Below are 15,607 nucleotides of genomic sequence, written 5' to 3'. Positions count from 1 at the left end.
TGACTGGGAAGAGAAGATTGCTACAATATGGGGTTGCTTTCTCCTCATCCCTGTCTTTCTCGCCACTTGAAGCCTTAGTCTGCATTACGTCCTGCTGGGAGCCCGTATAGACTTACGGAGACTCACCTCCTCTAGGATGTACTGTAAAAAATCAGCATGGTGTTACCTCTGCTAATTTGGCAAGAGTGCACCTACATGAAGAAAGTTTGGGTGTAACTTCAGGCTTTGGAAACTTCCGCTAATTAAAAGAACACTTTAAAGCTTGCTTGAGATACCTACATAAATATATAGCCTTTTTGACATGAAAGCTCTTTTTATTTATCAGACTTGGGGATAGTGTAAGTCCTGCTGTGTTGGAAAAGGGAAGAAAAGTATATTAATTTAGGAAAAAAGGCTCATTATTTCCTTCATAAAATCTTTGAAGTTTTTTTGTACATTTTTTTGCCATTACATATGGGGGTTAATGTAGATACGAGGTACTTTGGCACATGCTGTCTTCAGAACGAGCGCAGGAGTGCGGGGCTGGATTGCTGCGTGGTGTCTGTGCAACCGTGCTGGCTTCTGGGAAAGAAACGGGGCCAGATGTGCAGCCCTGCCCAAGTCTCGAAGGACGAGCAGGGGCTGCATGCAGTGACCTGTGGACGGGCTTCCCCGGCCAGGTGAGACAGCTCCAGCCTTTCTCGGCAGATGACCCAGGGAGGAGCAGAGGAAGGAAGGTGTCAGGCATGACTGTGTTAGTGGAAGTGCTTGTTGAGAGCGTGTTTCAAGTGTCTCTGCGTCTGATCTGCAGAGGATGCGGGTCTCTTCCCCAAACCCAGGGCAGAGCCACTTGGTAGCTCACTGTATTTATTCTGGAGGTATTCAGTCCGTTATTTAGTTTATTGACTAAGGTGACAACCATGACATCACCGTGATGTGATGCTCTTGCAGAAGAGTGGGGATAATTGTTGCCATGCCATCCTCTCTTGCCACAATGGAAAACTGTAAATCCAGAGGCCCGTTTCTGATTCTTTTCCTATCCAAAAAGGTATTGATCTGTTGGGTGAAATGGCTGCTGGGACCAGCATTGGCTTGGTGGGATGTGGGGCATGAAGACCCTTGGAAGGCAGGTATTTAGGCAGCTGTGTTTCTCCAACCTAATTTTTAAGCAGGAAGAACATGTCAACTGCTTCAAGTATAAGAAAAATCATTATAATTAAGATCTTCCCCCCCCCAGTATTTGAAACAGAACGTTTTAAGGGCTCATGAAGTTCAAAGGAGCTTTGCCTGTCCCTTAGTACAACTTGGTGTGTGTGTTTCCCTGCTGCTGGGTCCCTTCCAGGTCTCAGATGAGTCAAACCAGCTCTTGGACTATGGGGCTGGTTTCAGCCAAGGACTCGTGCAGGATGCACATGTGGTGCAAGTGCCTGTGCTGCTATTCCCAGGCTGTTGGGCTCCTTACCTCATTCCTTGGTTTGGCCCCAATGGCTTCCTGCATCGCTGAATGGATGGATCCAGGAAGCGTGACCGCAGCTGGGGAGGTGCAGGCAGCCGCTCCGCCTGGATGCTCGTTTTTATTGGAAACAGCCCTTTGAGCCAGGGAAGTGTGTTCTCCTGCTTTGCGCACTCAGACCTTGGAAATTCAGGTCCAGCTGAGCCATGGCCACCCATTACGGCAGCGGGTGACTTCTTTAGCTACTCTGTGCTGCACCTCCCAGCCTGGGGAGGACAGTCCTTCCTCCTCCTCGCTCCTTGCCTGGCAGCCTGCATTCCTGCGGGGTTGGGTGGCTCCTCTTCCTCCATGTGGGGCTGGTATGCTGAGGGCCTGATCTTGCTAAGAATCCCTTGGTGCTACTGGTGGTGTATAAATAAGTGGAAAAACCACTTGGTCTCCCTGGAGATGTGCTTAGGGTAGGGTATTATTATTATTTTTTTTTTTTTGGCTAACCAGGCCTACACAACAGCTGTTGAGCAATCGTTTGCCCTCTAAAAACAAATAAGGAGCAAGTCTGGTGGCCAAATGTTGCAGGCACGTTGTAATGACTGTTAGCAAATTGCATTTGCAGTGTGGGGCTGCTTAACAAAACAGCTGCTAGGTCTCCCTCTCCTTCTCCGGTGTAGCATCAGTTGATTGCTGGTGTTGCTGAGCGGGGAGAGAGGGACTATTGCAGAGCAGGCTGGAGTCCCCCTAGGATGACGCTTGCGGTACAAAGACATCGTATTCGCCATAGTGTTCTTTAACACTAAAGGTTTGAGGTTTTGTATCCCATGAGCGGAGGCTGCTTTTCTCCCACCTCATCTTCGCACAGCTTGATGGCTCCTGGGGTTTCTGCACCTGGCTGGAAGAGGGACGCGGCGAGTGGCAGCAAAGTGTCTGCATCCCGTCCCAGTCCTCGTGCTGGAGATGGCACAGGGACAGCGTGCCCTGTGTCCTGTTACCTCCTCCTCCTCCTCCTCTCCCGCCTGAGCATGGCTCTGAGCTTCAGCTACTGACCCACCTAAAGTGCTTCCCTGGTGAAAATTAGCCAAAGATTGAGTATTGCTTAGCACTACTATGAAACAACCCTCTATTTGCTGGTTCACTCAAAAAAAAAAAACCCCAAAAGACCTTGAAAATTGAGCCTGGGTCTGGTAAGGATTCTTGGTGTAACACCTGACATCTGGGTTAGATGGAAAATCTTTCCCAAGATAACTCTGCTACATATGGTTATGAAAAAGTCCTTAGCCGTTTTCCCCTGATTATTTTCATTATTGTTATTATTTACTGGCATTTTTTCAGCCTGGATAATGGAAAAAAGCTGAACTGATTTCACTGTTGTTAATTTCTAGCCCACTGGGCTGCTTCGGTCCAGCGTACTAACAAGATGCTTCATGGCTTTGCAGATCTGCAGGAGATATAAAATTGGTAGTGAAAACAGGTTCTGCTGTTTAGATCTGCTGGAAGCATTTTTAGTTGTGAAAACTACTCAGTTACAGTGTTTACAAACATTTTTGCTTTTCAGTAAAAAAAACAAAAGGGGGAAATAAATGCAAGAGCCGCATGGGCAAGGTAGAGCTCCAAAAGTCCGTTCCTTAGGAACGGACTTGTGTGTCCCAGCAGCATTTCTTCCAGGATCTCAACGCCTTCAGCTGCTGTGGTCCCTGTCCCTCCCTGGGGTGAGCAGAGGGTTTGCAGTTGCCCCCATGTAGCGTTTGTAATGATATTTGGTTTGGTGCTTGCAAGGAGATCGATTAAAATTGCGGTTGGGTTTGCCTTTGCATAGGAACGGTTCCTGATGGCCAGGGAAGTGGTGCGTGAAGGGGTTTGGGATCAAACTGAGCTGGGATTCAGAAATCCAGCTTTCAGTCCCCACTCAGCGGCTGGGGTAAATCCCTTAAGCTCTCTAAGTCTGCGTTCTCCGCTTGTCACATTTTCTCACACCCTTTATCCATTTTGGTTATTTAGACCGGAAAATATTTAAGCTAAAAACTGTTTGTTGCTTCCCGTTTGTGCCTCCACTACCCTGCAGAGGAGAGCCCAGATTTCAGCCTGCTCATGCTGAATGTGCTGCTCATTAGCAGCACCCATCAGCAGCGGAGGCTACGTGCAAAATACCCACGGATCCTATTAGTTTAGGTCCATCAAGCCATTCCCTCTGCTGGGGCATTGGAGCTCGTTGCACTGTCCTTCCTTGGCACAGTGGCCAGGCTGCCATATCGAGGACTCGAGGTCTTAGCTCTGCACTGGGCTTGGCTGAAAAATGATCGTATTTTCTTTGTGCTTTCTTGCACCACGCAGTCCCGAAAACACATGCAGGACCCAACCCAAAGCCTGTTGGAAAACCTCACGGTGGCCGAGCAGATTTTTTTTTATTACTTCCCTTCCTTTGTGGTAGTTCTTGACACAAATTCAGGCTAAAACTTCAGAGGAGCTGATCAACAAACTCCTCTCCGGCTCTGGGGATACGTGGAAGCAGCGTATGTCTGTGGGAGGGGATTTTTATTATAGTATTAATAATAATTACTTGCCTCAAAGCCTTGAGCTGAGATGGGACCCAGTATGCAAGACACAGAGATAGCATGGGAAAGGTGCCCGTCTGTCCCTGCACATGGCCAAGAGCACACCACCACGTGTGGTGTGGGGTGATGGGGATAACCCTCTCCTGGCCTGCTCCAGAGACTGTGGGAATCTGTGTAAATGTCTCTAAAATAATTCAAACACTTCATGCCACTAAAAAGAGTCTCCAGCCCTCTATCTGAAAGATGATGTTCAGCGAGTTCCTCTCCCCTCACCTAATGGGCTGGTCTTTCTCCAGCGCTGTGATACTCGGACATCCTCCCTGCCCCTCTGGGAAGAGCAGTGTCCCGAGGTCTCCTGGTAGATATTCCTCTTTGGGATTGCAGCTAATTTCCCTCATAATAGTGCTTTGCATGAGCCTCCCATGTGATGCTAATTAGCGCCAAGCCTGTCTCCGTATAAGCAGCATTATAGGTAATGATGATTGCAGCCGCTCACTCTCCCAGCGTAATTACTCAGCTCCCAGCAGCAATCCATTTCGGAGTGATTTGCAGCCAGGACCTTGTGCAGGAGCAAGCTGTCTTGCTTGTGAGAGGAGAGCAATTGTAAAAGCATGGTCTGACACCGGGCGTTTGACTTGAGTGGTGGCTGGTCACCTCCGGAGATGGGGTGGCAATGACTCCACTTTGCGTCACCCACCAATAAAGGGGGGTAATGGCATTGCTGATGATACCCAGCGCTGAGGGCTTGCTGGAGGAGAGAGTGGTGGCTCTTGAGTCCCAACCTGAGCGCTGGGTACCTGGAACAGGACATCCACCGCTCGGAGGCGTTGGCCTGAGCTTGGGTCCGTCTGCTCAGATGTTTCCCTTCGAGTCTTGCAGCCTGTGTTCAAACAACTGATGCAGTCGTGTGTTTACACTGTCAAATAACACATCTCTGTCTCCAAACACTCCTCTTGTGCAATCTGCGCTCTCCGCGTTTCCGCCCTGGGAGCAGCTCTGCCAAGCCGTGACCTAATTGCACCCGGGTCCTGGCAATGGGGGAAGCTGAAGCCTGTCCATGAAGTGGAGCTGGGGCTGTTTAACGCTTTCAGTGCTGCTTCCACCTGGGCAGGGGTCCTGCGGCATGGGGCCGTGGCGTGGAGCTGCTGGAGACGTGCCGCTTGCTGGCTGCCTTGCTCTGGAGCGGTGGGTTGGAGGTGTGAGGCTTGGTTGCTGCAGCCTGGCAGTTAAGGAGAGTATCACGGTGGCAGTTTATTCAGGGTTGTGCTACTAATCCTAACGTTTAGGGGTTTTTTCTCCTTTAAAAAGTTGCTTTGACTGTTGCTTGGATTCTTGCAAACAAATTAAAAGCCCAGAGTTGTCCTGTTGTTGGTTGTCCAACTCGCGGCAAGCCTTCAGCATGCTGTGATGAGAAGACCCTTAGCCAGGTGCCCATCATTTCTAGGCTGGTACAATTTTTTTTTTAAGCTCAACGTGAGGCTTGCATAAGGCTCTTAAAATTAGTGTTGCCTTTCAAGCCAAAGGGCCGGAATAAGGTTTACAAGCCATAAAAGCCTCTTATCAAAGTTGATTTCCTCCAACGCACCTTTCATCTTTTATAGTATTTACTTTTCAAATCCTTGAACTTAAAAGGATTAAACAGGTTAAAAGAAAAAAAGGAGGGGGAAAGAAAACAAACAAGAAGGAAGATGGATTGAGTATGGATTATGAGAGGCCCGTATAAAATATGAATTAGGAGAAAGTCTAAACAAAGAGTTGTCATTTTCTGAACTGCTGAAAGTTAAAGTGTGCTGGAGGTTTAACTTTAAGGAATATTTAATGTGTCTGGATTATTTTTCTTTCTTTCCAAAATGAATAGAGAAGAGAGCAGCTGACTAGGGGGATATGAGGAATTTGCGTTTTTCTACTCTGTCTTCCAACCTCTTTCTGTCTTGCGGTGGGATGACCATGTGTGATCTACCCCAGTGAGCCCTTGTCCTGCTGCAAAATCATTTCCCAGGCAAGAAACCTCGCAGGAAGAAAAACAAAGATCTCACAGGCAAAGAGCTGCTAAAATAACAAGAGTTGTGAAGGGGATCAGCGATCTCTTCTCCTGTCAGGGAACTAGAAAAGCATCCCGGTGAACTGGAGGTATTTCCAGGACACTTCCCTGGCTACTGCTTCTCCTGCAGCAGTGGTCTGGTGAAGGGGATCTGCAGGAGCAGGTATGGGCAGCAAACCTGGGTTTGCTCTGCGGCTCTGCTGCCGGCTTGCCTGCAGTGTCCATCCCTGGGGAGGTGCAACCCGAGTCCCCAGTGTAGCCTTGTCGCGCTCCATCGTTGCTCTGTGCCTCTTCCCTAGCTGTCAGCAACGCTCTCATCCTCCCTTCCAGGGGCTGGGCTGCCACACTGGCTGAATTCACACCTAGAAAACGCTCTGTGATTTGCACCCAGACACTGTGCCCTGCTGCCCTCCGCTCTGCTGTTCCTCGCCCGGCTTTGCAGGAGGGTCTTGTCAACCAACCCATCCAAACCCGGGGAGGAAGCACTGTTGGCAGCTCCTCTTGGCATGCTCCCCATCCCGGAGGAGTGCATTAAACCTGCTTGCCCCCTCCAGAAGGTTGCAATCAGGGACTCGGCCAGGCTGGTTATGGGTCACCGGCTGGGTCAGCCCCGGCTGCTGGCTCTGCCTGCCTTGCTGTGGCAAGGTCTGGGGGCAGGCAAAGCAAACACGCCAGGGAGCTCCAGCCAGGAGCAATGCGTGACCTCCCCGGCCCCGAGCATCCGTGGAGGTGGGGGTTTCCTGCGGCCTGCCAGCGTGGTGGACATTTCGGTGGCTGCCTGTGTGTGGTGAGCAGAGCACAAAGCTCCTGGAGATGGCTGAGCAAAAACTATGCCACCTTCAAAGCGAATCCATCTTGGTTTTTTGGTGCATTGTGGCCGAAGCAGTCTCCCCACCCCTGCTGTAGTACAGTGTCCAATGCGTGCGCCCACCAGGCAGCTCCATCATCAGCTGCAGCATTCACCAGTCAGTCGGTATTAGGCTGGTCACAGTGTCCCCTTGGCCAAGCTCTCAGCATTTTAGGGTGGGTGGGAGCAGGAGAGGACGTGGGGAGGGACACACGGGTGTCTGTACCACCTCTGGCTCTTTCACCGCAGTTTTTTCTTCTATTCTTTTTCAGGGAAGGGTCACGCAGGGGGAGGTTACACAGGCACACAAAGCCCTGCGGGACTGTTAATGAGTACCAGATCCTTTAACAACCCACTGATGTACAGGGTGGCCCTCATATGTATTTTTGGCTGAAATCACTAGTTTTATGACTGGTGTAGCTCTGCAGGGTCAGCCAGCCGGAGGCGTGGGTTGTTGGCATCTTCCAGGGATGCGGTCGGGAGACATCCCCATCCTCCTCCTGCTGACTCACGCTTGCTCGCTTCTGCAGCCGCATTTTAAATGCTGCTGCTTTGGGCTCTGCTTTGAGGGAGGGCGAATTCCCAGGGTGAAACCAAAGAGCAGAGCTCAGAGGTTAACAGTTAAACCCGGGGCACCTCAGAAATGTCCCAGATACCTCCCTGGAGACCACAACTACTGTGAGTCAACCTGCCACAGCAGGATCCTGAGTCAGGGCGATGCCTGTGGTCTGAAGGCTGGAAAGCTCTGGGATGTTTAGGTAGAGCAAGGTCCTGTCTACTGTGTACTGGGAAGCCTCCTGTGGTGTATACGCATGATGCTTGCAACCCTGGCCTTCGCTGAGCAGGGATTAGTGTGAGGGAGGGCAAAGAATGGCAAGAATAATAACCAGAAGTGGTTCAAAGCAGATGCTGTCCTTCCCCACAGCCCCTGTTTCCCACAGGTTTTCTCTGAAATTTCTGTATCAAAAGTGTTCTTGTTACTGTTACAGAAAATGTTGGCAAAGCACGTCAAGGGATATGAAAAGATATTGAGACCCTGGTGCCAAAATCCACGTCAGCTGGTGGAAGAGCAGAGGAGCTGGCGTTTGGGGAGGAAAGCGCTTGTAGGGTGCTGCTTTGAGGAAGGATTAGACCTGCGAGGCGTGTTAATCTCTGACCTTCCCAGAAGCATCCCAAATTATTTCAACACATTTCAATTGCCCGACTGCGCTGCCCAGAACCACTCTGAACTCAGCTGCTTCTTCAACTTTTGGTGGCTCTTGTTGGGGGCTTCTTATTAGGTCTTAAGGAAGCAGAAGGAAACCCAGTCTGGGATATTTACCTGCTTCTGATCAGCCCCTGCTGCAACACTGTCCCCCCCCAGCCCTGCAGCGAGCTGCAGTGCTCGCTGGAGGTATGGCAGTGCTCCAGGACAAATTACTGATGCTTCAGGAGCGGCTGCGGAGGCAGCGTTTTGGGTTTGCTTTGTTCCGTTCTATGGGTCTGGAGGAGCCCCTCTGGCCTCTGCCGCTTCGGTGGCTGTCGATCTCGCAAGGATGTGTGGTTTTGGACCCCAGGCAGCGAGCTGGCGGGAGACAGGCCACTTGCCTGCCTGTGCTGCTGTTTGAGGAGGGGTAGCTGCATTTTGCAACAGATGTGCACAAGGTACCTGCCAAAACCGTGCTGGGGGAGGCAGGAACGATGCAGGTGCTGCTTGACGCAGGCAGAGCGAGGTTGCCTTTGCCTTTGCTTAACGTGGTGCAGCGGCATGGGGGATAAGGGTAGAGCTCAGCAAAGCAGGGTGCTGTCCCGGGCAGGCAGGGCACGAGGGGTACCTGGCTGGCTGGAGGGAGGCATTGCCCGTCCTGGGCTGCCATCTGCCTTGCTGCCTGCACCTGGGCTGAGCTTGTTGCAGGCAGCGTGGAGCAGGGCTAGGAGAGTTCTTGGCTCCGCTGTCCAAGGGGCTGCCAGTGCCGCTCAGCCACAGGGCAAAGCCCCCTCCAGCTGAAAGCAAACCTGGAGGTGGTGACAGTTAAAAACTCAGCGGCCACAGGCAGCTTGGGTTTGCCTGCAGTGCTGGAAAGCAACCCTTTCCAGCCAGGTGTGGGGCAGGAGGGAGCAGATGTGGCGTGTTTTTGCAGTGAACGTTTTGGGGGGTGATAAAATGCTTCTAAACATTCTCCCTGGGAGCAAAATCGTCCAACTGGAGGCTCTTAAACTCTTTGCAAAAGTGACTGCTGCACATGGCGTGCAAATCCCACCATAAGTGAATGGGACTTTGCCCGCTAGGAAGTTAAATCCCTTTGGAAAATGGGACTTGGGTATTTCTTAGAGCCTACTTATAATTTTACCTTTACTCTCCCTTTATGAGCTGATCTTTTGCTCTGCCATATGGCGAATGTGGCTGTTCTCAGTGGGGTAGGTAGATAGGGATGTTTTCCCCTTGCTCTGCTGAAGGTATTTGAAAATCTGCTCCTTCTAATTTATAGCATTTATGGCCCTTGGGAAAATGTGGCTCCTCTGTCCTTGTGCCTTTTACATGCACCCACCAGCTCACATCTGCTGCCCAAAGAATGGGGGAGGTGGCAGCTGAGAAGGGGAAGGTTCCAGGAGAGGGTCGGTTTGGCTGAGCAGGGCTCAGCATCGAGCCTATCTGTTTTCTCCGTTGAGTTGTCCTGGGCCAGCTCACCCATCTTTCCCCCAACCATCATTACACTGCCTGTAATGTCCCTCTCCCAAGGGACACCACCGGTATCCAGCTAGGGCAAGCCAGACCCATGGAGCCAGAAGATGACCCCTGAAGAGGTTGACATGGGAGCAGAAAAAGCTTTTTGAGCCTTTTTAGCTGCATGCGAGCTGTTAGGGAGAGCAGTGAGGACAGAGCCCGTCAGAGACACGTTGCTGCGACGGAGACACTGATTGAGCCCTGTCGTCCCTTGTGGCTGGTGGGAAACGATTCTGTGGCTGCCTGGGGTGGGGTTTATAATTTATTTTAATGACCTAAAAGTATTGCACAGAAACGTGAAGCCCATGGTTGGGTGGGTGCAGGGGAGCCCATGGGTGGCTGGGGCTCTTTCCTCGTGCGGCGGCGGGGCTGCGAAGGGAGCCCAGCACCCATCAATTAATTAAAATCTCAAACCCGTGCGCAGTCCGGTTTGCCTTGGCTAAAACCAGTGTGAGAAACTTCCTCGCAGCATTTTTGCGTCGTCCAGGCTGAAGTGTTGTCATCCGAGGCTGCTTTGCATGACAATGCGTTGGGCTCTAATTATGCGCAAGGATGCTAATAGGCACAGAGCGGGCTGGATCTCCATGGGAAAACTATCTGTTTGCGAGGGGCAGGGGGGAGAAAGAAAAAGAAAATCCACCCAAACAAAATAAACCATGACAGTTTGGGAAGGGAGGAGGACTGGGGGTGAGGAAAGGGGATGGGAGGCAGCAGAGGAGTTGAGGAAGGCAAGTATGAAGCTAATAAGGCTCAGTTTTGGCTTTTTATTGGGATCTTTTCTCAGTGGTAAGAGACATGCCTATGCTGGGCCTCAGCGGCTCCTGCTGCCCACAGGACTAAGGTGACTGAAATAAGTTCTGCAGTGCTCATATTTACAATGATCTTGTGCAAAATCGGGTGTCTCTGATTTCCAGGTGTCAAATGAGAGTTGTTCTTGCAGTGCTGTGCAGCTGGATCTCAGGTGGGCAAGTGGGGAGAAACTGAGGCACGGAAGAGCTCAGATTTGCCTGGATGCCAGATGCGTGCTTTCTTGCGCTCCCAGTGCCTTATGCTCCAGCACTCACTTGTCCTCCTTGTTGTATTGCTCTAGCATAGCTACAAGGAGCAATTGCTATTTCACAGCTGAAGAAAAGGCAACTGGAAATGAAGGTTTTCACCCACAGCTGCATTCAGAGGCTGATCTTCCCAAGGGCAGTTGGGTTCTTTTCCAGGATGCCCTGTTGGCTTTTCCTTCCTACGTTTGCTAAGAGCATTTTGCAAAGAGTGGGGTATGGGAGCAAGACAGCAACATCCACTTTGTCCTCCCGAGTCTTCTGGGCATTGTTTTCCCTTTTTCTTTCCTACTTTGAGAAGGTTGAGGTGACTCTGGAATGGGGAATGTTTGAAACTGGTCATGGATCGACCTGTCTGAGCTTGGGTTTCCAGGTCCATAAAGTGACAGAGGTGGTGACTGTGAGAATGTCAACCCATCCAAGGAGGGGGAGTGGGACCTAGAACCCCCACATTTTACACCAGGGTCTGTCACAGGCTCGTGGTAGGACAAACTGGGTCTTGAGGCCTTAGGTTTGGCTTCTTCAGAAAAGCAGACAAAATTCCTGTCTCTCTCTGAAGAGCTGCAGAAGGTGCCCGATGACCACACACCTGACACCTGCTCTGGGTTGTGAGAAAATGGATGGAGGCTGCTAAGTGTGTAGTGTTGTTATTAGCCCTCATTGAAATGCTCTCTCACTTAGTGAAAACGAAGAGCATTAAAGAGCCAGGTGCAGGAGCCTAAGGAGCTTAAAGCTTTCACTCTCCGTTGGTGTTGGTGTAGTCATCTGGCTTTAATGATATTGGCATTACCCACTCTGTCGGCATTTAAAATGGGGGATGTATTTTTAATGTCCAGCTTACAAGGATTACTTCTGCATTATTTCTGTCTAAGCTCCTTGTGTACCGTGCAAGTCCTGGGTGAGGACAGTCCCCACCCAGCCACCACCAGCAGCTGCCACCAAAGAAAACACAGCTGAAAACACCTTGGCTGCTTTTTTCCTGATCAGACCCCAGGCTAAGCAACCTTCTGCTGAGAGTGGCAGGGTTGAACCAGGCTTACTCTACCAGGGTAGGACTCCTTGGGCGTTTCTGCACGCAAAAGGGCTCGTCATGCCGATGGCTAAGGCAAGCTGGGGACCACAGCAAGTGCTGGATCCGGAGACTTTCCCCTGCTTTGATGTGAAGGTATCCCACCCTGTTTCAGACACACGGGGTTTGTCTTCTCTGTCCTTCAGTGTGAAGCGTGGTCTGGAGACCACAACACTGATGCTGCTTGTTCCCATGAGACATCTCATTGGGGAAGGGCTGGAGTGATGGGATTGCCCAGGTGCTGGGGCAGGTAGCTCCCATGGGAGGGACATGCATCTGCCCACCCGCATCCAGTTGAGACCAGTAGGATCTGCTGGGCTAGGAGTGACTCTGGGCCCTCGAGTCTTCCTTGGGCCATCATAGGGCTGCTGGGCTGAGAGGAGCCACCTGCTTCCTCGAAATCACCCTCCTGCTATCTCAGTACCACTGCATAATCCTTCCCCGCCTAAATTGAGTGCGTGCCAGCCCAATGCTAATGAGCTTGATTGCTCCCCCTTGTTTTACATTGCATCACCAAGAGGAAAATTTGAGCCTGGTTTGCTCCAAATGATTGGGGTTTGGGGGAGGGAGAGGAGGATGTAAACATCCAGGGTGGAAAAATAATCATCTGCGAATGAAAAACTCTGGGTTTTACCCTGAGAAAAGGGGGATAGACAGACTGACAGACCTGATGACAGACTGAGCTCGAAAGCACCCTGGCCCCACAGTGCGGAGAGATGCCTTATTGTTTGATCTGGCTGTGAGACAGATTAGCAGCCCCAGGTGGAAAGTCATAATCTGCATTTAAATGGGCCGGTTATAAAAGGTAGGGAGCCCAGGAGCCCGCAGCATTATGCTGTGTCTTTAGGACTCCGTAATCTCTCTTTATTTTCTCCGCAGTCTGACCTGGGGGCACAGTTTCTAATTACCAGGTCACCCTGCTAATATTGTCATTTCCAGCCAGTGGGTGTGAAACCATAGCAACGCCACATTTGCTTCCAAGTTTCTAGAGGAATAAAATTTGCCTTTTAATCACAGAAAATGACTGGGTGTCTCCCCACCCCCCCAACTTACTTCTCACTAATGCAATTCACTATGGGGGTTTTTTAAAGATATTTCAGATGGGACCTTTCTGAAGCTTCACCTTGTGGCTGTGGCCAAAGACAAGGGACCAAAGTCTCGGTCTGTGAGGTTGTAGGCTCCAAGTAGGCTGTTTTAGAAGCTAAAGATTCACTAAATGCACGTCGTTCACCAGAGAAACTCCATACTTTCTTTGTAGTATGCTTTTTATCTTTAAAAAGTTGTGAGCTGATAAAAGAGGAAGAAGAGGGTATCACACACAACCTGTCATTGCACTATAGGGTTGTCCACGTGTACCCGGTTAGCTTGGCTCAGTTGGGAGGTGACCACTGGGATGGTGGCTCCAACGCATGGATTTCACCTCCCAGTTTGGACAGCTTGGAAGAAGCCCATGGAGAGTCAGGAGGTACCAGTCAGAGCTGGTGTGGTTGGGCACGTCCTATGCTCCGTGGCAGGATGGCATTGGGTTATCTTCCCCTGTGCATCTCTGGTAGCTTGGGGTTTCAAAATGTACATCTTCCTGTCCCTCACCTGCATTGCAAGTGCTAAATCAAAGGTGTATTTAGCCAGGTTTTCGTCCCTTTGGAGCAGACAATAAAAACTTGACTGGGATGAGTCCAAAGAGCTTCAAAACTTGAGGAGGCTGGTTTCCAGCTCCCAAGGGCTGTGCTGGCAGCCCTGCGGGACGCCTGGCGAAAATCTGCCCCAACGTCGGGAGAAGTTCAGGTCAGGTCTGGGCTGAAACTCTGCTCCTCGGGCCTTCCTCCTGGCTCTGCATGATGCATTTACTGGGTTTCAAAAGCAGTTTCTAACTCAAAGTGAGTCAGACGTGAACTGGAATCACATTGTAAGGTGATTTTCCAGCTGACAGGAGTAGGTTAATTGTAAACTGTCTACTGAAGCTTTAAAACTCCTGTCCAGCCTTATTATTAGCAGTTTAAAATTTATGGAGTGAGACTTTCCTTGGTGATAGTTGGTTTGTGCCCAGACAACATGTGTAATTAATCCCCACGTTGCGGGAAGGAAAATCAAATGTAAAGCTTCCCCCCCCAGCTTTCCCTCTGACACATCTCAGGGCGTGCAGGAGGACCTGGGAGGGCTGCTGGGCAGAGACACTGTCCTACCCGTGCTGAGCTGGAGGACCACATCCGAGTTGTCACCTTGAGCATCACGGGTTAAATCCTTTCCAATAGTGAGAAACTTTGCTTTGTACTGAAGGACACTCCAGTCTGGGGACTAAAACAGTCCCCTGAAACGCTGGGAAATTAGACCGTGGATCTGGACTCTGCAGGGTGGAGATCCCGATGGGATTTTTAAGGAGGATGATGGAGGTGACGCCAGATCCAGGGGTTGGAGCTGACCTGCTGCAGGGCAGGGGATGGGGCCAGGTCGCTGCTGTGCTGGTTGCTCATGCCGGTACCTCTGCAGCTCTGACTCTGCATGGGTGTTTTCTGCACGTGGCTGTCTCAGGACAGCCACACGTTATTCACCCTGTGGGTTTCCTCAAGTCAGAGCTACGACCTTGTTAAAAATTTACTTATTTGCAGGCTGAATAGCTGCATCTGTCTGGCTTGGGCAGCCCTTGGACCCGGTTATGCCTCTCTCTGTCGGGCTGAAGAGCTGTGTTATTGCGTCTCCGCTCCCGGAGCGCTGCGGTTACAGCGCTCGTAAGCTGCACAGACCGAGCTCTCAGACTTTCTCCCTGTAAAATGTTTTAGTCACTGAAAACTGAGAGCAGCTCCCAGGCAGGTAATTAATTAGAAATGTGAATTTGGAGGCTTGTTTCCCTTCCCTTTGTATAGTTGCTGTTATTTCTTATTTCAAACGATTTTTATTGAGCCTCTTATAAACATGACTCTGTTTTAATGGAGAAATAGCTCCCCTCCCCACCCCAGCTCTACAAACAACGCGTCTCAAAGCTCAAGCGACTCACCATTGATGGCCTCAGCCTCTACGTGCACGCATGTACACACACACAGAAGCACGCACACACACACACACACACACACATGCAGAATTAAACTGGAATTTCACAGCTGCAGGGTTGGCTGAGCTGCTCTGATCCAGCTCCCCGCGCGTGGGCCAAGCTCCTGTTGACTTCAATAGAGTCTTGCCCGGTTTATGAGCCTTCGGAGCGCAGCCCTGAGCAGGGGCTGCTTGTATAACGGCTATTGCATGATTAGTATTTGTATTACAATAGCACTTCAGGACCCCAATTGCAGCTCAGCGCCCCATTAGAGTAGTCCTTGTACAAACACATAGTAAAGAGGTGGGCTCTGACCCAAGGAGCTAACAATTGAGGTCTTTATGGCCCCCGAGGCACCTTAGGATCAATTATTTATATTACAGTAGCACTTACGGCATGTCTGTGCCCACGCTGATGTGAGTGGCTATGGTGTCTGTGGCCTGTTCCTGGGAATTTTGGGATCTGCAGGGCGGGTGGGCGACACCGGGCTTTGCTGCTTGAGCCATGAACGGGCCACTCGGTCATGACCCGTTCCTGCTCCAGAGGGGTTAATTCTGCAACGGAGCTGGCTTTGCCTTTCCCTCCAGGAGGCAGATTGCTGGGGGAGCAGGAGGGGTCTGCGGGAGCCTTTTCTTCCCCTCCCTCTCAGGTTGTTAGCGTGGTCCTGGGTGCAATGGTGCTTGCTCTGGCTGCATCCAGCCGTCTGCCCTTGCACTATTGGAGCTGGTACTGCAAACCCAGGGCACGTGGGTGCAGGAGCAATCCTTGCGGGTAGTTGCAGCCCCTGGGTGAGGGTGAGCAGCCTGGCTGGGGGCGGTGGAGGGGACAGCAGTGGCTCGGTGGCCTGCAGCATTGCACAGTGCATCCTCAGCACCTGCTTCCTGAGCGGCG

This window comes from Aptenodytes patagonicus, chromosome 16 (assembly GCF_965638725.1).
Source record: "Aptenodytes patagonicus chromosome 16, bAptPat1.pri.cur, whole genome shotgun sequence".
NCBI classification, from domain to species: Eukaryota; Metazoa; Chordata; class Aves; order Sphenisciformes; family Spheniscidae; genus Aptenodytes; species Aptenodytes patagonicus.
This window is presented reverse-complemented; position numbering follows the sequence as displayed.